This window comes from Hyla sarda, unplaced genomic scaffold (assembly GCF_029499605.1).
Source record: "Hyla sarda isolate aHylSar1 unplaced genomic scaffold, aHylSar1.hap1 scaffold_705, whole genome shotgun sequence".
In the NCBI taxonomy this organism is placed as follows: domain Eukaryota; kingdom Metazoa; phylum Chordata; class Amphibia; order Anura; family Hylidae; genus Hyla; species Hyla sarda.
Window position 1 is genome coordinate 102,421 of NW_026610724.1, and position 23,717 is coordinate 126,137.

At 43.3% G+C, this 23,717-nt stretch overlaps 13 pseudogenes; all 13 read left to right on the forward strand.

Moving 5' to 3' along the window:
* Positions 1-1,341: 1,341 nt before the first annotated feature.
* On the forward strand, positions 1,342-1,605 carry LOC130344194 (U2 spliceosomal RNA; annotated as a pseudogene).
* A 1,460-nt stretch (positions 1,606-3,065) lies between these two features.
* On the forward strand, positions 3,066-3,331 carry LOC130344160 (U2 spliceosomal RNA; annotated as a pseudogene).
* A 1,459-nt stretch (positions 3,332-4,790) lies between these two features.
* On the forward strand, positions 4,791-5,054 carry LOC130344118 (U2 spliceosomal RNA; annotated as a pseudogene).
* A 1,463-nt stretch (positions 5,055-6,517) lies between these two features.
* LOC130344219 (U2 spliceosomal RNA) lies at positions 6,518-6,781 on the forward strand (annotated as a pseudogene).
* Positions 6,782-8,248: 1,467 nt separating this feature from the next.
* On the forward strand, positions 8,249-8,513 carry LOC130344144 (U2 spliceosomal RNA; annotated as a pseudogene).
* A 1,466-nt stretch (positions 8,514-9,979) lies between these two features.
* LOC130344221 (U2 spliceosomal RNA) lies at positions 9,980-10,243 on the forward strand (annotated as a pseudogene).
* Positions 10,244-11,731: 1,488 nt separating this feature from the next.
* LOC130344145 (U2 spliceosomal RNA) lies at positions 11,732-11,996 on the forward strand (annotated as a pseudogene).
* A 1,509-nt stretch (positions 11,997-13,505) lies between these two features.
* On the forward strand, positions 13,506-13,769 carry LOC130344111 (U2 spliceosomal RNA; annotated as a pseudogene).
* A 1,483-nt stretch (positions 13,770-15,252) lies between these two features.
* Positions 15,253-15,517, forward strand: LOC130344146 (U2 spliceosomal RNA; annotated as a pseudogene).
* Positions 15,518-17,007: 1,490 nt separating this feature from the next.
* Positions 17,008-17,271, forward strand: LOC130344183 (U2 spliceosomal RNA; annotated as a pseudogene).
* Positions 17,272-18,751: 1,480 nt separating this feature from the next.
* LOC130344222 (U2 spliceosomal RNA) lies at positions 18,752-19,015 on the forward strand (annotated as a pseudogene).
* A 1,481-nt stretch (positions 19,016-20,496) lies between these two features.
* Positions 20,497-20,760, forward strand: LOC130344169 (U2 spliceosomal RNA; annotated as a pseudogene).
* A 1,476-nt stretch (positions 20,761-22,236) lies between these two features.
* Positions 22,237-22,500, forward strand: LOC130344164 (U2 spliceosomal RNA; annotated as a pseudogene).
* The last annotated feature ends 1,217 nt before the right edge of the window (positions 22,501-23,717 follow it).

The window sequence follows — 23,717 nt, forward strand, 5'->3', positions numbered from 1 at the left end:
TGTTTGCACACTGATTGGTGTAAAAAAATAAAATAAAACTAAATAATAATAATCTAGCACACCTGTGCAGGTTTGACATGACATGACAGGTAGCTGTCTTGTGGGTGGTGCTGAATCCTGTTAAATGACGTGAGGGTCTCATGCCTATACACAAGGGTGTGTCATTGCTGTTGCTTGACCATGCATTGGTATCTGTGGTCAGTGAATGATAAAAACAAAATTTACCATCCATTGATGGATGGGAAATCCGCCATGAGGCATTTGTTTTTAGAAACTGCTGCTCACAACCAATGTTGCAATGGAGTGTCTCCATCTGCTGGTGGTATTGGAAAGGCATTAGTGCTATGACAGGGTCTGAAGAAGAAGAAGAAGAAGAAGAAGAAGACGGAAAAAAATATATATAAAAAGAAAAAGAGAGAGAGAGAGAGAGAGAGACTGACTTAGTGAGCGAGTAAGTGAGAGAGTGAGAGTGAGTGAGAGTGAATGAGTGAGTGAGTGATTGAGTGAGTGAGTGAGTGAGTGAGAACAAATGAGTTAAAGCAAGTGAGTGAGAGAGATCGAATGAATGAAAGTCTGAATGACAGAAAGAAAAAAGGATGAAGAAAGAAGCATGAAGAAAAAAAAATGTATATGGAGTTGCTGACATGAGTGCAATCTACAAAGCCGTTGAGGCTGATCCTCATGGGAGGATTATTGCACCAGGACCCTTAGCACTTTTAAAATGCCATTCAATGCCACGGGCTAGATGTAAACTGCAGATGACCATGTTGTGGTAGTTACCATGGATACCCAAGTGATGTGTGAGCTAACACATAGGCCCAACAGATTCCAAGAAGGCCAGAATCACCAGCGGCACCACCATCGATTGTCAGGTCACCCGGATTCAGCAAATACCAGAGTCCAAAATGATGCAGGTTTATACTGTTAATTTTCAGTTTATCGTTACAGTTGGTGTTATTCCATGTCGGAAGGGACGCAGCTACAGCCAGTGGGGTAACTAGAGACAGGCAGGCAGCTATGTGCAACAAAGGTAGGCGTGTTGTTTTCATATGCAGATCTGAAATATTGTCTTATATGCAAGAGGAGGAGTGATGGGGGTTCAGGCAAAAGCCAGGCTATGGATTGCATTGCTAAATGCTCCATCAGAGTGCAATGGTCGCCTGTCCTTTTTTTAAGTGATGATGTGGGTTTAGCCTGTGCTGTATGTATGTATGGGTGGCTGACTGCCACCCACCCAGAGAGTGTATGGGAGGCTGGTTGGCTGCCAGCCTTCCTTCCATTCCTATGAGTAATGTGAGTGCTCATGAAGGGGACATGGTTGGGTCCTCCCCTTTCCCGGTTATCCCCTCTAGGCCTTTTGGCTTAGATCAAGTGTAAAAAAAGAAAGGATCTTGCGACAGATTGCATCCTGAGGCACATTTTTTTTTGTGTGAATACTTGCACTTGGGTGACTTGTGAGCACATACTGATACATACGTTCCCTATCTGGGGACCATAAATTAAATGGATTTTTGAGAAAGGGAGCTGATTTGGAAGCTTGCTTCTGTCGCCCTATGCATTGACCCGATGTGGCAGTATATTCGGGTAGTGAACAGTGCACCACCCCATTCCAGTGTTAAACAAGAAAGATTCTCATTTAATCCTCCGTGGGTGAGAATTTGAGTTTGAGAATTGGAGACCAAAATGATGAGTTGCACTGACTGGTTTATGAACGTCTATTCATTTAGCGTTTTAATGACCATGTTTGCACACTGATTGGTGTAAAAAAATAAAATAAAACTAAATAATAATAATCTAGCACACCTGTGCAGGTTTGACATGACATGACAGGTAGCTGTCTTGTGGGTGGTGCTGAATCCTGTTAAATGACGTGAGGGTCTCATGCCTATACACAAGGGTGTGTCATTGCTGTTGCTTGACCATGCATTGGTATCTGTGGTCAGTGAATGATAAAAACAAAATTTACCATCCATTGATGGATGGGAAATCCGCCATGAGGCATTTGTTTTTAGAAACTGCTGCTCACAACCAATGTAGCAATGGAGTGTCTCCATCTGCTGGTGGTATTGGAAAGGCATTAGTGCTATGACAGGGTCTGAAGAAGAAGAAGAAGAAGACGGAAAAAAATATATATAAAAAGAAAAAGAGAGAGAGAGAGACTGACTTAGTGAGCGAGTGAGTGAGAGAGTGAGAGTGAGTGAGAGTGAATGAGTGAGTGAGTGATTGAGTGAGTGAGTGAGTGAGTGAGAACAAATGAGTTAAAGCAAGTGAGTGAGAGAGATCGAATGAATGAAAGTCTGAATGACAGAAAGAAAAAAGGATGAAGAAAGAAGCATGAAGAAAAAAAAATGTATATGGAGTTGCTGACATGAGTGCAATCTACAAAGCCGTTGAGGCTGATCCTCATGGGAGGATTATTGCACCAGGACCCTTAGCACTTTTAAAATGCCATTCAATGCCACGGGCTAGATGTAAACTGCAGATGACCATGTTGTGGTAGTTACCATGGATACCCAAGTGATGTGTGAGCTAACACATAGGCCCAACAGATTCCAAGAAGGCCAGAATCACCAGCGGCACCACCATCGATTGTCAGGTCACCCGGATTCAGCAAATACCAGAGTCCAAAATGATGCAGGTTTATACTGTTAATTTTCAGTTTATCGTTACAGTTGGTGTTATTCCATGTCGGAAGGGACGCAGCTACAGCCAGTGGGGTAACTAGAGACAGGCAGGCAGCTATGTGCAACAAAGGTAGGCGTGTTGTTTTCATATGCAGATCTGAAATATTGTCTTATATGCAAGAGGAGGAGTGATGGGGGTTCAGGCAAAAGCCAGGCTATGGATTGCATTGCTAAATGCTCCATCAGAGTGCAATGGTCGCCTGTCCTTTTTTTAAGTGATGATGTGGGTTTAGCCTGTGCTGTATGTATGTATGGGTGGCTGACTGCCACCCACCCAGAGAGTGTATGGGAGGCTGGTTGGCTGCCAGCCTTCCTTCCATTCCTATGAGTAATGTGAGTGCTCATGAAGGGGACATGGTTGGGTCCACCCCTTTCCCGGTTATCCCCTCTAGGCCTTTTGGCTTAGATCAAGTGTAAAAAAAGAAAGGATCTTGCGACAGATCGCATCCTGAGGCACGTTTTTTTTTTTGTGTGAATACTTGCACTTGGGTGACTTGTGAGCACATACTGATACATACGTTCCCTATCTGGGGACCATAAATTAAATGGATTTTTGAGAAAGGGAGTTGATTTGGAAGCTTGCTTCTGTCGCCCTATGCATTGACCCGATGTGGCAGTATATTCGGGTAGTGAACAGTGCACCACCCCATTCCAGTGTTAAACAAGAAAGATTCTCATTTAATCCTCCGTGGGTGAGAATTTGAGTTTGAGAATTGGAGATCAAAATGATGAGTTGCACTGACTGGTTTATGAACGTCTATTCATTTAGCGTTTTAATGACCATGTTTGCACACTGATTGGTGTAAAAAAATAAAATAAAACTAAATAATAATAATCTAGCACACCTGTGCAGGTTTGACATGACATGACAGGTAGCTGTCTTGTGGGTGGTGCTGAATCCTGTTAAATGACGTGAGGGTCTCATGCCTATACACAAGGGTGTGTCATTGCTGTTGCTTGACCATGCATTGGTATCTGTGGTCAGTGAATGATAAAAACAAAATTTACCATCCATTGATGGATGGGAAATCCGCCATGAGGCATTTGTTTTTAGAAACTGCTGCTCACAACCAATGTTGCAATGGAGTGTCTCCATCTGCTGGTGGTATTGGAAAGGCATTAGTGCTATGACAGGGTCTGAAGAAGAAGAAGAAGAAGAAGAAGACGGAAAAAAATATATATAAAAAGAAAAAGAGAGAGAGAGAGACTGACTTAGTGAGCGAGTGAGTGAGAGAGTGAGTGAGAGTGAATGAGTGAGTGAGTGATTGAGTGAGTGAGTGAGTGAGTGAGAACAAATGAGTTAAAGCAAGTGAGTGAGAGAGATCGAATGAATGAAAGTCTGAATGACAGAAAGAAAAAAGGATGAAGAAAGAAGCATGAAGAAAAAAAAATGTATATGGAGTTGCTGACATGAGTGCAATCTACAAAGCCGTTGAGGCTGATCCTCATGGGAGGATTATTGCACCAGGACCCTTAGCACTTTTAAAATGCCATTCAATGCCACGGGCTAGATGTAAACTGCAGATGACCATGTTGTGGTAGTTACCATGGATACCCAAGTGATGTGTGAGCTAACACATAGGCCCAACAGATTCCAAAAAGGCCAGAATCACCAGCGGCACCACCATCGATTGTCAGGTCACCCGGATTCAGCAAATACCAGAGTCCAAAATGATGCAGGTTTATACTGTTAATTTTCAGTTTATCGTTACAGTTGGTGTTATTCCATGTCGGAAGGGACGCAGCTACAGCCAGTGGGGTAACTAGAGACAGGCAGGCAGCTATGTGCAACAAAGGTAGGCGTGTTGTTTTCATATGCAGATCTGAAATATTGTCTTATATGCAAGAGGAGGAGTGATGGGGGTTCAGGCAAAAGCCAGGCTATGGATTGCATTGCTAAATGCTCCATCAGAGTGCAATGGTCGCCTGTCCTTTTTTAAGTGATGATGTGGGTTTAGCCTGTGCTGTATGTATGTATGGGTGGCTGACTGCCACCCACCCAGAGAGTGTATGGGAGGCTGGTTGGCTGCCAGCCTTCCTTCCATTCCTATGAGTAATGTGAGTGCTCATGAAGGGGACATGGTTGGGTCCACCCCTTTCCCGGTTATCCCCTCTAGGCCTTTTGGCTAAGATCAAGTGTAAAATAAGAAAGGATCTTGCGACAGATCGCATCCTGAGGCACGTTTTTTTTTGTGTAAATACTTGCACTTGGGTGACTTGTGAGCACGTACTGATACATACGTTCCCTATCTGGGGACCACAAATTAAATGGATTTTTGAGAAAGGGAGCTGATTTGGAAGCTTGCTTCTGTCGCCCTATGCATTGACCCGATGTGGCAGTATATTCGGGTAGTGAACAGTGCACCACCCCATTCCAGTGTTAAACAAGAAAGATTCTCATTTAATCCTCCGTGGGTGAGAATTTGAGTTTGAGAATTGGAGACCAAAATGATGAGTTGCACTGACTGGTTTATGAACGTCTATTCATTTAGCGTTTTAATGACCATGTTTGCACACTGATTGGTGTAAAAAAATAAAATAAAACTAAATAATAATAATCTAGCACACCTGTGCAGGTTTGACATGACATGACAGGTAGCTGTCTTGTGGGTGGTGCTGAATCCTGTTAAATGACGTGAGGGTCTCATGCCTATACACAAGGGTGTGTCATTGCTGTTGCTTGACCATGCATTGGTATCTGTGGTCATTGAATGATAAAAACAAAATTTACCATCCATTGATGGATGGGAAATCCGCCATGAGGCATTTGTTTTTAGAAACTGCTGCTCACAACCAATGTTGCAATGGAGTGTCTCCATCTGCTGGTGGTATTGGAAAGGCATTAGTGCTATGACAGGGTCTGAAGAAGAAGAAGAAGAAGAAGACGGAAAAAAATATATATAAAAAGAAAAAGAGAGAGAGAGAGAGAGAGAGACTGACTTAGTGAGCGAGTGAGTGAGAGAGTGAGAGTGAGTGAGAGTGAATGAGTGAGTGAGTGATTGAGTGAGTGAGTGAGAACAAATGAGTTAAAGCAAGTGAGTGAGAGAGATCGAATGAATGAAAGTCTTAATGACAGAAAGAAAAAAGGATGAAGAAAGAAGCATGAAGAAAAAAAAATGTATATGGAGTTGCTGACATGAGTGCAATCTACAAAGCCGTTGAGGCTGATCCTCATGGGAGGATTATTGCACCAGGACCCTTAGCACTTTTAAAATGCCATTCAATGCCACGGGCTAGATGTAAACTGCAGATGACCATGTTGTGGTAGTTACCATGGATACCCAAGTGATGTGTGAGCTAACACATAGGCCCAACAGATTCCAAGAAGGCCAGAATCACCAGCGGCACCACCATCGATTGTCAGGTCACCCGGATTCAGCAAATACCAGAGTCCAAAATGATGCAGGTTTATACTGTTAATTTTCAGTTTATCGTTACAGTTGGTGTTATTCCATGTCGGAAGGGACGCAGCTACAGCCAGTGGGGTAACTAGAGACAGGCAGGCAGCTATGTGCAACAAAGGTAGGCGTGTTGTTTTCATATGCAGATCTGAAATATTGTCTTATATGCAAGAGGAGGAGTGATGGGGGTTCAGGCAAAAGCCAGGCTATGGATTGCATTGCTAAATGCTCCATCAGAGTGCAATGGTCGCCTGTCCTTTTTTTAAGTGATGATGTGGGTTTAGCCTGTGCTGTATGTATGTATGGGTGGCTGACTGCCACCCACCCAGAGAGTGTATGGGAGGCTGGTTGGCTACCAGCCTTCCTTCCATTCCTATGAGTAATGTGAGTGCTCATGAAGGGGACATGGTTGGGTCCACCCCTTTCCCGGTTATCCCCTCTAGGCCTTTTGGCTTAGATCAAGTGTAAAAAAAGAAAGGATCTTGCGACAGATCGCATCCTGAGGCACGTTTTTTTTTGTGTGAATACTTGCACTTGGGTGACTTGTGAGCACATACTGATACATACGTTCCCTATCTGGGGACCATAAATTAAATGGATTTTTGAGAAAGGGAGCTGATTTGGAAGCTTGCTTCTGTCGCCCTATGCATTGACCCGATGTGGCAGTATATTCGGGTAGTGAACAGTGCACCACCCCATTCCAGTGTTAAACAAGAAAGATTCTCATTTAATCCTCCGTGGGTGAGAATTTGAGTTTGAGAATTGGAGACCAAAATGATGAGTTGCACTGACTGGTTTATGAACGTCTATTCATTTAGCGTTTTAATGACCATGTTTGCACACTGATTGGTGTAAAAAAATAAAATAAAACTAAATAATAATAATCTAGCACACCTGTGCAGGTTTGACATGACATGACAGGTAGCTGTCTTGTGGGTGGTGCTGAATCCTGTTAAATGACGTGAGGGTCTCATGCCTATACACAAGGGTGTGTCATTGCTGTTGCTTGACCATGCATTGGTATCTGTGGTCAGTGAATGATAAAAACAAAATTTACCATCCATTGATGGATGGGAAATCCGCCATGAGGCATTTGTTTTTAGAAACTGCTGCTCACAACCAATGTTGCAATGGAGTGTCTCCATCTGCTGGTGGTATTGGAAAGGCATTAGTGCTATGACAGGGTCTGAAGAAGAAGAAGAAGAAGAAGACGGAAAAAAATATATATAAAAAGAAAAAGAGAGAGAGAGAGAGAGAGAGACTGACTTAGTGAGCGAGTGAGTGAGAGAGTGAGAGTGAGTGAGAGTGAATGAGTGAGTGAGTGATTGAGTGAGTGAGTGAGTGAGAACAAATGAGTTAAAGCAAGTGAGTGAGAGAGATCGAATGAATGAAAGTCTTAATGACAGAAAGAAAAAAGGATGAAGAAAGAAGCATGAAGAAAAAAAAATGTATATGGAGTTGCTGACATGAGTGCAATCTACAAAGCCGTTGAGGCTGATCCTCATGGGAGGATTATTGCACCAGGACCCTTAGCACTTTTAAAATGCCATTCAATGCCACGGGCTAGATGTAAACTGCAGATGACCATGTTGTGGTAGTTACCATGGATACCCAAGTGATGTGTGAGCTAACACATAGGCCCAACAGATTCCAAGAAGGCCAGAATCACCAGCGGCACCACCATCGATTGTCAGGTCACCCGGATTCAGCAAATACCAGAGTCCAAAATGATGCAGGTTTATACTGTTAATTTTCAGTTTATCGTTACAGTTGGTGTTATTCCATGTCGGAAGGGACGCAGCTACAGCCAGTGGGGTAACTAGAGACAGGCAGGCAGCTATGTGCAACAAAGGTAGGCGTGTTGTTTTCATATGCAGATCTGAAATATTGTCTTATATGCAAGAGGAGGAGTGATGGGGGTTCAGGCAAAAGCCAGGCTATGGATTGCATTGCTAAATGCTCCATCAGAGTGCAATGGTCGCCTGTCCTTTTTTTAAGTGATGATGTGGGTTTAGCCTGTGCTGTATGTATGTATGGGTGGCTGACTGCCACCCACCCAGAGAGTGTATGGGAGGCTGGTTGGCTACCAGCCTTCCTTCCATTCCTATGAGTAATGTGAGTGCTCATGAAGGGGACATGGTTGGGTCCACCCCTTTCCCGGTTATCCCCTCTAGGCCTTTTGGCTTAGATCAAGTGTAAAAAAAGAAAGGATCTTGCGACAGATCGCATCCTGAGGCACGTTTTTTTTTTGTGTGAATACTTGCACTTGGGTGACTTGTGAGCACATACTGATACATACGTTCCCTATCTGGGGACCATAAATTAAATGGATTTTTGAGAAAGGGAGCTGATTTGGAAGCTTGCTTCTGTCGCCCTATGCATTGACCCGATGTGGCAGTATATTCGGGTAGTGAACAGTGCACCACCCCATTCCAGTGTTAAACAAGAAAGATTCTCATTTAATCCTCCGTGGGTGAGAATTTGAGTTTGAGAATTGGAGACCAAAATGATGAGTTGCACTGACTGGTTTATGAACGTCTATTCATTTAGCGTTTTAATGACCATGTTTGCACACTGATTGGTGTAAAAAAATAAAATAAAACTAAATAATAATAATCTAGCACACCTGTGCAGGTTTGACATGACATGACAGGTAGCTGTCTTGTGGGTGGTGCTGAATCCTGTTAAATGACGTGAGGGTCTCATGCCTATACACAAGGGTGTGTCATTGCTGTTGCTTGACCATGCATTGGTATCTGTGGTCAGTGAATGATAAAAACAAAATTTACCATCCATTGATGGATGGGAAATCCGCCATGAGGCATTTGTTTTTAGAAACTGCTGCTCACAACCAATGTTGCAATGGAGTGTCTCCATCTGCTGGTGGTATTGGAAAGGCATTAGTGCTATGACAGGGTCTGAAGAAGAAGAAGAAGAAGACGGAAAAAAATATATATAAAAAGAAAAAGAGAGAGAGAGAGAGAGAGACTGACTTAGTGAGCGAGTGAGTGAGAGAGTGAGAGTGAGTGAGAGTGAATGAGTGAGTGAGTGATTGAGTGAGTGAGTGAGTGAGTGAGAACAAATGAGTTAAAGCAAGTGAGTGAGAGAGATCGAATGAATGAAAGTCTTAATGACAGAAAGAAAAAAGGATGAAGAAAGAAGCATGAAGAAAAAAAAATGTATATGGAGTTGCTGACATGAGTGCAATCTACAAAGCCGTTGAGGCTGATCCTCATGGGAGGATTATTGCACCAGGACCCTTAGCACTTTTAAAATGCCATTCAATGCCACGGGCTAGATGTAAACTGCAGATGACCATGTTGTGGTAGTTACCATGGATACCCAAGTGATGTGTGAGCTAACACATAGGCCCAACAGATTCCAAGAAGGCCAGAATCACCAACGGCACCACCATCGATTGTCAGGTCACCCGGATTGAGCAAATACCAGAGTCCAAAATGATGCAGGTTTATACTGTTAATTTTCAGTTTATCGTTACAGTTGGTGTTATTCCATGTCGGAAGGGACGCAGCTACAGCCAGTGGGGTAACTAGAGACAGGCAGGCAGCTATGTGCAACAAAGGTAGGCGTGTTGTTTTCATATGCAGATCTGAAATATTGTCTTATATGCAAGAGGAGGAGTGATGGGGGTTCAGGCAAAAGCCAGGCTATGGATTGCATTGCTAAATGCTCCATCAGAGTGCAATGGTCGCCTGTCCTTTTTTTAAGTGATGATGTGGGTTTAGCCTGTGCTGTATGTATGTATGGGTGGCTGACTGCCACCCACCCAGAGAGTGTATGGGAGGCTGGTTGGCTACCAGCCTTCCTTCCATTCCTATGAGTAATGTGAGTGCTCATGAAGGGGACATGGTTGGGTCCACCCCTTTCCCGGTTATCCCCTCTAGGCCTTTTGGCTTAGATCAAGTGTAAAAAAAGAAAGGATCTTGCGACAGATCGCATCCTGAGGCACGTTTTTTTTTGTGTGAATACTTGCACTTGGGTGACTTGTGAGCACATACTGATACATACGTTCCCTATCTGGGGACCATAAATTAAATGGATTTTTGAGAAAGGGAGCTGATTTGGAAGCTTGCTTCTGTCGCCCTATGCATTGACCCGATGTGGCAGTATATTCGGGTAGTGAACAGTGCACCACCCCATTCCAGTGTTAAACAAGAAAGATTCTCATTTAATCCTCCGTGGGTGAGAATTTGAGTTTGAGAATTGGAGACCAAAATGATGAGTTGCACTGACTGGTTTATGAACGTCTATTCATTTAGCGTTTTAATGACCATGTTTGCACACTGATTGGTGTAAAAAAATAAAATAAAACTAAATAATAATAATCTAGCACACCTGTGCAGGTTTGACATGACATGACAGGTAGCTGTCTTGTGGGTGGTGCTGAATCCTGTTAAATGACGTGAGGGTCTCATGCTTATACACAAGGGTGTGTCATTGCTGTTGCTTGACCATGCATTGGTATCTGTGGTCAGTGAATGATAAAAACAAAATTTACCATCCATTGATGGATGGGAAATCCGCCATGAGGCATTTGTTTTTAGAAACTGCTGCTCACAACCAATGTTGCAATGGAGTGTCTCCATCTGCTGGTGGTATTGGAAAGGCATTAGTGCTATGACAGGGTCTGAAGAAGAAGAAGAAGAAGAAGAAGAAGAAGAAGAAGAAGAAGACGGAAAAAAATATATATAAAAAGAAAAAGAGAGAGAGAGAGAGAGACTGACTTAGTGAGCGAGTGAGTGAGAGAGTGAGAGTGAGTGAGAGTGAATGAGTGAGTGAGTGATTGAGTGAGTGAGTGAGTGAGTGAGAACAAATGAGTTAAAGCAAGTGAGTGAGAGAGATCGAATGAATGAAAGTCTTAATGACAGAAAGAAAAAAGGATGAAGAAAGAAGCATGAAGAAAAAAAAATGTATATGGAGTTGCTGACATGAGTGCAATCTACAAAGCCGTTGAGGCTGATCCTCATGGGAGGATTATTGCACCAGGACCCTTAGCACTTTTAAAATGCCATTCAATGCCACGGGCTAGATGTAAACTGCAGATGACCATGTTGTGGTAGTTACCATGGATACCCAAGTGATGTGTGAGCTAACACATAGGCCCAACAGATTCCAAGAAGGCCAGAATCACCAACGGCACCACCATCGATTGTCAGGTCACCCGGATTGAGCAAATACCAGAGTCCAAAATGATGCAGGTTTATACTGTTAATTTTCAGTTTATCGTTACAGTTGGTGTTATTCCATGTCGGAAGGGACGCAGCTACAGCCAGTGGGGTAACTAGAGACAGGCAGGCAGCTATGTGCAACAAAGGTAGGCATGTTGTTTTCATATGCAGATCTGAAATATTGTCTTATATGCAAGAGGAGGAGTGATGGGGGTTCAGGCAAAAGCCAGGCTATGGATTGCATTGCTAAATGCTCCATCAGAGTGCAATGGTCGCCTGTCCTTTTTTTAAGTGATGATGTGGGTTTAGCCTGTGCTGTATGTATGTATGGGTGGCTGACTGCCACCCACCCAGAGAGTGTATGGGAGGCTGGTTGGCTGCCAGCCTTCCTTCCATTCCTATGAGTAATGTGAGTGCTCATGAAGGGGACATGGTTGGGTCCACCCCTTTCCCGGTTATCCCCTCTAGGCCTTTTGGCTTAGATCAAGTGTAAAAAAAGAAAGGATCTTGCGACAGATCGCATCCTGAGGCACGTTTTTTTTTTGTGTGAATACTTGCACTTGGGTGACTTGTAAGCACATACTGATACATACGTTCCCTATCTGGGGACCATAAATTAAATGGATTTTTGAGAAAGGGAGCTGATTTGGAAGCTTGCTTCTGTCGCCCTATGCATTGACCCGATGTGGCAGTATATTCGGGTAGTGAACAGTGCACCACCCCATTCCAGTGTTAAACAAGAAAGATTCTCATTTAATCCTCCGTGGGTGAGAATTTGAGTTTGAGAATTGGAGACCAAAATGATGAGTTGCACTGACTGGTTTATGAACGTCTATTCATTTAGCGTTTTAATGACCATGTTTGCACACTGATTGGTGTAAAAAAATAAAATAAAACTAAATAATAATAATCTAGCACACCTGTGCAGGTTTGACATGACATGACAGGTAGCTGTCTTGTGGGTGGTGCTGAATCCTGTTAAATGACGTGAGGGTCTCATGCCTATACACAAGGGTGTGTCATTGCTGTTGCTTGACCATGCATTGGTATCTGTGGTCAGTGAATGATAAAAACAAAATTTACCATCCATTGATGGATGGGAAATCCGCCATGAGGCATTTGTTTTTAGAAACTGCTGCTCACAACCAATGTTGCAATGGAGTGTCTCCATCTGCTGGTGGTATTGGAAAGGCATTAGTGCTATGACAGGGTCTGAAGAAGAAGAAGAAGAAGAAGAAGAAGAAGAAGAAGAAGAAGAAGAAGAAGAAGACGGAAAAAATATATATAAAAAGAAAAAGAGAGAGAGAGAGAGAGAGACTGACTTAGTGAGCGAGTGAGTGAGAGAGTGAGAGTGAGTGAGAGTGAATGAGTGAGTGAGTGATTGAGTGAGTGAGTGAGTGAGTGAGTGAGTGAGAACAAATGAGTTAAAGCAAGTGAGTGAGAGAGATCGAATGAATGAAAGTCTGAATGACAGAAAGAAAAAAGGATGAAGAAAGAAGCATGAAGAAAAAAAAATGTATATGGAGTTGCTGACATGAGTGCAATCTACAAAGCCGTTGAGGCTGATCCTCATGGGAGGATTATTGCACCAGGACCCTTAGCACTTTTAAAATGCCATTCAATGCCACGGGCTAGATGTAAACTGCAGATGACCATGTTGTGGTAGTTACCATGGATACCCAAGTGATGTGTGAGCTAACACATAGGCCCAACAGATTCCAAGAAGGCCAGAATCACCAGCGGCACCACCATCGATTGTCAGGTCACCCGGATTCAGCAAATACCAGAGTCCAAAATGATGCAGGTTTATACTGTTAATTTTCAGTTTATCGTTACAGTTGGTGTTATTCCATGTCGGAAGGGACGCAGCTACAGCCAGTGGGGTAACTAGAGACAGGCAGGCAGCTATGTGCAACAAAGGTAGGCGTGTTGTTTTCATATGCAGATCTGAAATATTGTCTTATATGCAAGAGGAGGAGTGATGGGGGTTCAGGCAAAAGCCAGGCTATGGATTGCATTGCTAAATGCTCCATCAGAGTGCAATGGTCGCCTGTCCTTTTTTTAAGTGATGATGTGGGTTTAGCCTGTGCTGTATGTATGTATGGGTGGCTGACTGCCACCCACCCAGAGATTGTATGGGAGGCTGGTTGGCTGCCAGCCTTCCTTCCATTCCTATGAGTAATGTGAGTGCTCATGAAGGGGACATGGTTGGGTCCACCCCTTTCCCGGTTATCCCCTCTAGGCCTTTTGGCTTAGATCAAGTGTAAAATAAGAAAGGATCTTGCGACAGATCGCATCCTGAGGCACGTTTTTTTGTGTGTGAATACTTGCACTTGGGTGACTTGTGAGCACATACTGATACATACGTTCCCTATCTGGGGACCATAAATTAAATGGATTTTTGAGAAAGGGAGCTGATTTGGAAGCTTGCTTCTGTCGCCCTATGCATTGACCCGATGTGGCAGTATATTCGGGTAGTGAACAGTGCACCACCCCATTCCAGTGTTAAACAAGAAAGATTCTCATTTAATCCTCCGTGGGTGAGAATTTGAGTTTGAGAATTGGAGACCAAAATGATGAGTTGCACTGACTGGTTTATGAACGTCTATTCATTTAGCGTTTTAATGACCATGTTTGCACACTGATTGGTGTAAAAAAATAAAATAAAACTAAATAATAATAATCTAGCACACCTGTGCAGGTTTGACATGACATGACAGGTAGCTGTCTTGTGGGTGGTGCTGAATCCTGTTAAATGACGTGAGGGTCTCATGCCTATACACAAGGGTGTGTCATTGCTGTTGCTTGACCATGCATTGGTATCTGTGGTCAGTGAATGATAAAAACAAAATTTACCATCCATTGATGGATGGGAAATCCGCCATGAGGCATTTGTTTTTAGAAACTGCTGCTCACAACCAATGTTGCAATGGAGTGTCTCCATCTGCTGGTGGTATTGGAAAGGCATTAGTGCTATGACAGGGTCTGAAGAAGAAGAAGAAGAAGAAGAAGAAGAAGAAGACGGAAAAAAATATATATAAAAAGAAAAAGAGAGAGAGAGAGAGAGAGAGACTGACTTAGTGAGCGAGTGAGTGAGAGAGTGAGAGTGAGTGAGAGTGAATGAGTGAGTGAGTGATTGAGTGAGTGAGTGAGTGAGTGAGAACAAATGAGTTAAAGCAAGTGAGTGAGAGAGATCGAATGAATGAAAGTCTGAATGACAGAAAGAAAAAAGGATGAAGAAAGAAGCATGAAGAAAAAAAAATGTATATGGAGTTGCTGACATGAGTGCAATCTACAAAGCCGTTGAGGCTGATCCTCATGGGAGGATTATTGCACCAGGACCCTTAGCACTTTTAAAATGCCATTCAATGCCACGGGCTAGATGTAAACTGCAGATGACCATGTTGTGGTAGTTACCATGGATACCCAAGTGATGTGTGAGCTAACACATAGGCCCAACAGATTCCAAGAAGGCCAGAATCACCAACGGCACCACCATCGATTGTCAGGTCACCCGGATTGAGCAAATACCAGAGTCCAAAATGATGCAGGTTTATACTGTTAATTTTCAGTTTATCGTTACAGTTGGTGTTATTCCATGTCGGAAGGGACGCAGCTACAGCCAGTGGGGTAACTAGAGACAGGCAGGCAGCTATGTGCAACAAAGGTAGGCGTGTTGTTTTCATATGCAGATCTGAAATATTGTCTTATATGCAAGAGGAGGAGTGATGGGGGTTCAGGCAAAAGCCAGGCTATGGATTGCATTGCTAAATGCTCCATCAGAGTGCAATGGTCGCCTGTCCTTTTTTTAAGTGATGATGTGGGTTTAGCCTGTGCTGTATGTATGTATGGGTGGCTGACTGCCACCCACCCAGAGAGTGTATGGGAGGCTGGTTGGCTGCCAGCCTTCCTTCCATTCCTATGAGTAATGTGAGTGCTCATGAAGGGGACATGGTTGGGTCCACCCCTTTCCCGGTTATCCCCTCTAGGCCTTTTGGCTTAGATCAAGTGTAAAAAAAGAAAGGATCTTGCGACAGATCGCATCCTGAGGCACGTTTTTTTTTTGTGTGAATACTTGCACTTGGGTGACTTGTAAGCACATACTGATACATACGTTCCCTATCTGGGGACCATAAATTAAATGGATTTTTGAGAAAGGGAGCTGATTTGGAAGCTTGCTTCTGTCGCCCTATGCATTGACCCGATGTGGCAGTATATTCGGGTAGTGAACAGTGCACCACCCCATTCCAGTGTTAAACAAGAAAGATTCTCATTTAATCCTCCGTGGGTGAGAATTTGAGTTTGAGAATTGGAGACCAAAATGATGAGTTGCACTGACTGGTTTATGAACGTCTATTCATTTAGCGTTTTAATGACCATGTTTGCACACTGATTGGTGTAAAAAAATAAAATAAAACTAAATAATAATAATCTAGCACACCTGTGCAGGTTTGACATGACATGACAGGTAGCTGTCTTGTGGGTGGTGCTGAATCCTGTTAAATGACGTGAGGGTCTCATGCCTATACACAAGGGTGTGTCATTGCTGTTGCTTGACCATGCATTGGTATCTGTGGTCAGTGAATGATAAAAACAAAATTTACCATCCATTGATGGATGGGAAATCCGCCATGAGGCATTTGTTTTTAGAAACTGCTGCTCACAACCAATGTTGCAATGGAGTGTCTCCATCTGCTGGTGGTATTGGAAAGGCATTAGTGCTATGACAGGGTCTGAAGAAGAAGAAGAAGAAGAAGAAGAAGAAGAAGAAGAAGAAGACGGAAAAAAATATATATAAAAAGAAAAAGAGAGAGAGAGAGAGAGAGACTGACTTAGTGAGCGAGTGAGTGAGAGAGTGAGAGTGAGTGAGAGTGAATGAGTGAGTGAGTGATTGAGTGAGTGAGTGAGTGAGTGAGAACAAATGAGTTAAAGCAAGTGAGTGAGAGAGATCGAATGAATGAAAGTCTGAATGACAGAAAGAAAAAAGGATGAAGAAAGAAGCATGAAGAAAAAAAAATGTATATGGAGTTGCTGACATGAGTGCAATCTACAAAGCCGTTGAGGCTGATCCTCATGGGAGGATTATTGCACCAGGACCCTTAGCACTTTTAAAATGCCATTCAATGCCACGGGCTAGATGTAAACTGCAGATGACCATGTTGTGGTAGTTACCATGGATACCCAAGTGATGTGTGAGCTAACACATAGGCCCAACAGATTCCAAGAAGGCCAGAATCACCAGCGGCACCACCATCGATTGTCAGGTCACCCGGATTCAGCAAATACCAGAGTCCAAAATGATGCAGGTTTATACTGTTAATTTTCAGTTTATCGTTACAGTTGGTGTTATTCCATGTCGGAAGGGACGCAGCTACAGCCAGTGGGGTAACTAGAGACAGGCAGGCAGCTATGTGCAACAAAGGTAGGCGTGTTGTTTTCATATGCAGATCTGAAATATTGTCTTATATGCAAGAGGAGGAGTGATGGGGGTTCAGGCAAAAGCCAGGCTATGGATTGCATTGCTAAATGCTCCATCAGAGTGCAATGGTCGCCTGTCCTTTTTTTAAGTGATGATGTGGGTTTAGCCTGTGCTGTATGTGTGTATGGGTGGCTGACTGCCACCCACCCAGAGATTGTATGGGAGGCTGGTTGGCTGCCAGCCTTCCTTCCATTCCTATGAGTAATGTGAGTGCTCATGAAGGGGACATGGTTGGGTCCACCCCTTTCCCGGTTATCCCCTCTAGGCCTTTTGGCTTAGATCAAGTGTAAAATAAGAAAGGATCTTGCGACAGATCGCATCCTGAGGCACGTTTTTTTGTGTGTGAATACTTGCACTTGGGTGACTTGTGAGCACATACTGATACATACGTTCCCTATCTGGGGACCATAAATTAAATGGATTTTTGAGAAAGGGAGCTGATTTGGAAGCTTGCTTCTGTCGCCCTATGCATTGACCCGATGTGGCAGTATATTCGGGTAGTGAACAGTGCACCACCCCATTCCAGTGTTAAACAAGAAAGATTCTCATTTAATCCTCCGTGGGTGAGAATTTGAGTTTGAGAATTGGAGACCAAAATGATGAGTTGCACTGACTGGTTTATGAACGTCTATTCATTTAGCGTTTTAATGACCATGTTTGCACACTGATTGGTGTAAAAAAATAAAATAAAACTAAATAATAATAATCTAGCACACCTGTGCAGGTTTGACATGACATGACAGGTAGCTGTCTTGTGGGTGGTGCTGAATCCTGTTAAATGACGTGAGGGTCTCATGCCTATACACAAGGGTGTGTCATTGCTGTTGCTTGACCATGCATTGGTATCTGTGGTCAGTGAATGATAAAAACAAAATTTACCATCCATTGATGGATGGGAAATCCGCCATGAGGCATTTGTTTTTAGAAACTGCTGCTCACAACCAATGTTGCAATGGAGTGTCTCCATCTGCTGGCGGTATTGGAAAGGCATTAGTGCTATGACAGGGTCTGAAGAAGAAGAAGAAGAAGAAGAAGAAGAAGACGGAAAAAAATATATATAAAAAGAAAAAGAGAGAGAGAGAGAGAGAGAGACTGACTTAGTGAGCGAGTGAGTGAGAGAGTGAGAGTGAGTGAGAGTGAATGAGTGAGTGAGTGATTGAGTGAGTGAGTGAGTGAGTGAGAACAAATGAGTTAAAGCAAGTGAGTGAGAGAGATCGAATGAATGAAAGTCTGAATGACAGAAAGAAAAAAGGATGAAGAAAGAAGCATGAAGAAAAAAAAATGTATATGGAGTTGCTGACATGAGTGCAATCTACAAAGCCGTTGAGGCTGATCCTCATGGGAGGATTATTGCACCAGGACCCTTAGCACTTTTAAAATGCCATTCAATGCCACGGGCTAGATGTAAACTGCAGATGACCATGTTGTGGTAGTTACCATGGATACCCAAGTGATGTGTGAGCTAACACATAGGCCCAACAGATTCCAAGAAGGCCAGAATCACCAGCGGCACCACCATCGATTGTCAGGTCACCCGGATTCAGCAAATACCAGAGTCCAAAATGATGCAGGTTTATACTGTTAATTTTCAGTTTATCGTTACAGTTGGTGTTATTCCATGTCGGAAGGGACGCAGCTACAGCCAGTGGGGTAACTAGAGACAGGCAGGCAGCTATGTGCAACAAAGGTAGGCGTGTTGTTTTCATATGCAGATCTGAAATATTGTCTTATATGCAAGAGGAGGAGTGATGGGGGTTCAGGCAAAAGCCAGGCTATGGATTGCATTGCTAAATGCTCCATCAGAGTGCAATGGTCGCCTGTCCTTTTTTTAAGTGATGATGTGGGTTTAGCCTGTGCTGTATGTATGTATGGGTGGCTGACTGCCACCCACCCAGAGAGTGTATGGGAGGCTGGTTGGCTGCCAGCCTTCCTTCCATTCCTATGAGTAATGTGAGTGCTCATGAAGGGGACATGGTTGGGTCCACCCCTTTCCCGGTTATCCCCTCTAGGCCTTTTGGCTTAGATCAAGTGTAAAAAAAGAAAGGATCTTGCGACAGATCGCATCCTGAGGCACGTTTTTTTTTGTGTGAATACTTGCACTTGGGTGACTTGTGAGCACATACTGATACATACGTTCCCTATCTGGGGACCATAAATTAAATGGATTTTTGAGAAAGGGAGCTGATTTGGAAGCTTGCTTCTGTCGCCCTATGCATTGACCCGATGTGGCAGTATATTCGGGTAGTGAACAGTGCACCACCCCATTCCAGTGTTAAACAAGAAAGATTCTCATTTAATCCTCCGTGGGTGAGAATTTGAGTTTGAGAATTGGAGACCAAAATGATGAGTTGCACTGACTGGTTTATGAACGTCTATTCATTTAGCGTTTTAATGACCATGTTTGCACACTGATTGGTGTAAAAAAATAAAATAAAACTAAATAATAATAATCTAGCACACCTGTGCAGGTTTGACATGACATGACAGGTAGCTGTCTTGTGGGTGGTGCTGAATCCTGTTAAATGACGTGAGGGTCTCATGCCTATACACAAGGGTGTGTCATTGCTGTTGCTTGACCATGCATTGGTATCTGTGGTCAGTGAATGATAAAAACAAAATTTACCATCCATTGATGGATGGGAAATCCGCCATGAGGCATTTGTTTTTAGAAACTGCTGCTCACAACCAATGTTGCAATGGAGTGTCTCCATCTGCTGGTGGTATTGGAAAGGCATTAGTGCTATGACAGGGTCTGAAGAAGAAGAAGAAGAAGAAGAAGAAGACAGAAAAAAATATATATAAAAAGAAAAAGAGAGAGAGAGAGAGAGAGAGAGAGACTGACTTAGTGAGCGAGTGAGTGAGAGAGTGAGAGTGAGTGAGAGTGAATGAGTGAGTGAGTGATTGAGTGAGTGAGTGAGTGAGTGAAAACAAATGAGTTAAAGCAAGTGAGTGAGAGAGATCGAATGAATGAAAGTCTGAATGACAGAAAGAAAAAAGGATGAAGAAAGAAGCATGAAGAAAAAAAAATGTATATGGAGTTACTGACATGAGTGCAATCTACAAAGCTGTTGAGGCTGATCCTCATGGGAGGATTATTGCACCAGGACCCTTAGCACTTTTAAAATGCCATTCAATGCCACGGGCTAGATGTAAACTGCAGATGACCATGTTGTGGTAGTTACCATGGATACCCAAGTGATGTGTGAGCTAACACATAGGCCCAACAGATTCCAAGAAGGCCAGAATCACCAGCGGCACCACCATCGATTGTCAGGTCACCCGGATTCAGCAAATACCAGAGTCCAAAATGATGCAGGTTTATACTGTTAATTTTCAGTTTATCGTTACAGTTGGTGTTATTCCATGTCGGAAGGGACGCAGCTACAGCCAGTGGGGTAACTAGAGACAGGCAGGCAGCTATGTGCAACAAAGGTAGGCGTGTTGTTTTCATATGCAGATCTGAAATATTGTCTTATATGCAAGAGGAGGAGTGATGGGGGTTCAGGCAAAAGCCAGGCTATGGATTGCATTGCTAAATGCTCCATCAGAGTGCAATGGTCGCCTGTCCTTTTTTTAAGTGATGATGTGGGTTTAGCCTGTGTTGTATGTATGTATGGGTGGCTGACTGCCACCCACCCAGAGAGTGTATGGGAGGCTGGTTGGCTGCCAGCCTTCCTTCCATTCCTATGAGTAATGTGAGTGCTCATGAAGGGGACATGGTTGGGTCCACCCCTTTCCCGGTTATCCCCTCTAGGCCTTTTGGCTTAGATCAAGTGTAAAAAAAGAAAGGATCTTGCGACAGATCGCATCCTGAGGCACGTTTTTTTTTGTGTGAATACTTGCACTTGGGTGACTTGTGAGCACATACTGATACATACGTTCCCTATCTGGGGACCATAAATTTAATGGATTTTTGAGAAAGGGAGCTGATTTGGAAGCTTGCTTCTGTCGCCCTATGCATTGACCCGATGTGGCAGTATATTCGGGTAGTGAACAGTGCACCACCCCATTCCAGTGTTAAACAAGAAAGATTCTCATTTAATCCTCCGTGGGTGAGAATTTGAGTTTGAGAATTGGAGACCAAAATGATGAGTTGCACTGACTGGTTTATGAACGTCTATTCATTTAGCGTTTTAATGACCATGTTTGCACACTGATTGGTGTAAAAAAATAAAATAAAACTAAATAATAATAATCTAGCACACCTGTGCAGGTTTGACATGACATGACAGGTAGCTGTCTTGTGGGTGGTGCTGAATCCTGTTAAATGACGTGAGGGTCTCATGCCTATACACAAGGGTGTGTCATTGCTGTTGCTTGACCATGCATTGGTATCTGTGGTCAGTGAATGATAAAAACAAAATTTACCATCCATTGATGGATGGGAAATCCGCCATGAGGCATTTGTTTTTAGAAACTGCTGCTCACAACCAATGTTGCAATGGAGTGTCTCCATCTGCTGGTGGTATTGGAAAGGCATTAGTGCTATGACAGGGTCTGAAGAAGAAGAAGAAGAAGAAGAAGAAGAAGACGGAAAAAAATATATATAAAAAGAAAAAGAGAGAGAGAGAGAGAGAGAGACTGACTTAGTGAGCGAGTGAGTGAGAGAGTGAGAGTGAGTGAGAGTGAATGAGTGAGTGAGTGATTGAGTGAGTGAGTGAGTGAGAACAAATGAGTTAAAGCAAGTGAGTGAGAGAGATCGAATGAATGAAAGTCTGAATGACAGAAAGAAAAAAGGATGAAGAAAGAAGCATGAAGAAAAAAAAATGTATATGGAGTTGCTGACATGAGTGCAATCTACAAAGCCGTTGAGGCTGATCCTCATGGGAGGATTATTGCACCAGGACCCTTAGCACTTTTAAAATGCCATTCAATGCCACGGGCTAGATGTAAACTGCAGATGACCATGTTGTGGTAGTTACCATGGATACCCAAGTGATGTGTGAGCTAACACATAGGCCCAACAGATTCCAAGAAGGCCAGAATCACCAGCGGCACCACCATCGATTGTCAGGTCACCCGGATTCAGCAAATACCAGAGTCCAAAATGATGCAGGTTTATACTGTTAATTTTCAGTTTATCGTTACAGTTGGTGTTATTCCATGTCGGAAGGGACGCAGCTACAGCCAGTGGGGTAACTAGAGACAGGCAGGCAGCTATGTGCAACAAAGGTAGGCGTGTTGTTTTCATATGCAGATCTGAAATATTGTCTTATATGCAAGAGGAGGAGTGATGGGGGTTCAGGCAAAAGCCAGGCTATGGATTGCATTGCTAAATGCTCCATCAGAGTGCAATGGTCGCCTGTCCTTTTTTTAAGTGATGATGTGGGTTTAGCCTGTGCTGTATGTATGTATGGGTGGCTGACTGCCACCCACCCAGAGAGTGTATGGGAGGCTGGTTGGCTGCCAGCCTTCCTTCCATTCCTATGAGTAATGTGAGTGCTCATGAAGGGGACATGGTTGGGTCCACCCCTTTCCCGGTTATCCCCTCTAGGCCTTTTGGCTTAGATCAAGTGTAAAAAAAGAAAGGATCTTGCGACAGATCGCATCCTGAGGCACGTTTTTTTTTGTGTGAATACTTGCACTTGGGTGACTTGTGAGCACATACTGATACATACGTTCCCTATCTGGGGACCATAAATTAAATGGATTTTTGAGAAAGGGAGCTGATTTGGAAGCTTGCTTCTGTCGTCCTATGCATTGACCCGATGTGGCAGTATATTCGGGTAGTGAACAGTGCACCACCCCATTCCAGTGTTAAACAAGAAAGATTCTCATTTAATCCTCCGTGGGTGAGAATTTGAGTTTGAGAATTGGAGACCAAAATGATGAGTTGCACTGACTGGTTTATGAACGTCTATTCATTTAGCGTTTTAATGACCATGTTTGCACACTGATTGGTGTAAAAAAATAAAATAAAACTAAATAATAATAATCTAGCACACCTGTGCAGGTTTGACATGACATGACAGGTAGCTGTCTTGTGGGTGGTGCTGAATCCTGTTAAATGACGTGAGGGTCTCATGCCTATACACAAGGGTGTGTCATTGCTGTTGCTTGACCATGCATTGGTATCTGTGGTCAGTGAATGATAAAAACAAAATTTACCATCCATTGATGGATGGGAAATCCGCCATGAGGCATTTGTTTTTAGAAACTGCTGCTCACAACCAATGTTGCAATGGAGTGTCTCCATCTGCTGGTGGTATTGGAAAGGCATTAGTGCTATGACAGGGTCTGAAGAAGAAGAAGAAGAAGAAGAAGAAGAAGAAGAAGAAGACGGAAAAAAATATATATAAAAAGAAAAAGAGAGAGAGAGAGAGAGAGACTGACTTAGTGAGCGAGTGAGTGAGAGAGTGAGAGTGAGTGAGAGTGAATGAGTGAGTGAGTGATTGAGTGAGTGAGTGAGTGAGAACAAATGAGTTAAAGCAAGTGAGTGAGAGAGATCGAATGAATGAAAGTCTGAATGACAGAAAGAAAAAAGGATGAAGAAAGAAGCATGAAGAAAAAAAAATGTATATGGAGTTGCTGACATGAGTGCAATCTACAAAGCCGTTGAGGCTGATCCTCATGGGAGGATTATTGCACCAGGACCCTTAGCACTTTTAAAATGCCATTCAATGCCACGGGCTAGATGTAAACTGCAGATGACCATGTTGTGGTAGTTACCATGGATACCCAAGTGATGTGTGAGCTAACACATAGGCCCAACAGATTCCAAGAAGGCCAGAATCACCAGCGGCACCACCATCGATTGTCAGGTCACCCGGATTCAGCAAATACCAGAGTCCAAAATGATGCAGGTTTATACTGTTAATTTTCAGTTTATCGTTACAGTTGGTGTTATTCCATGTCGGAAGGGACGCAGCTACAGCCAGTGGGGTAACTAGAGACAGGCAGGCAGCTATGTGCAACAAAGGTAGGCGTGTTGTTTTCATATGCAGATCTGAAATATTGTCTTATA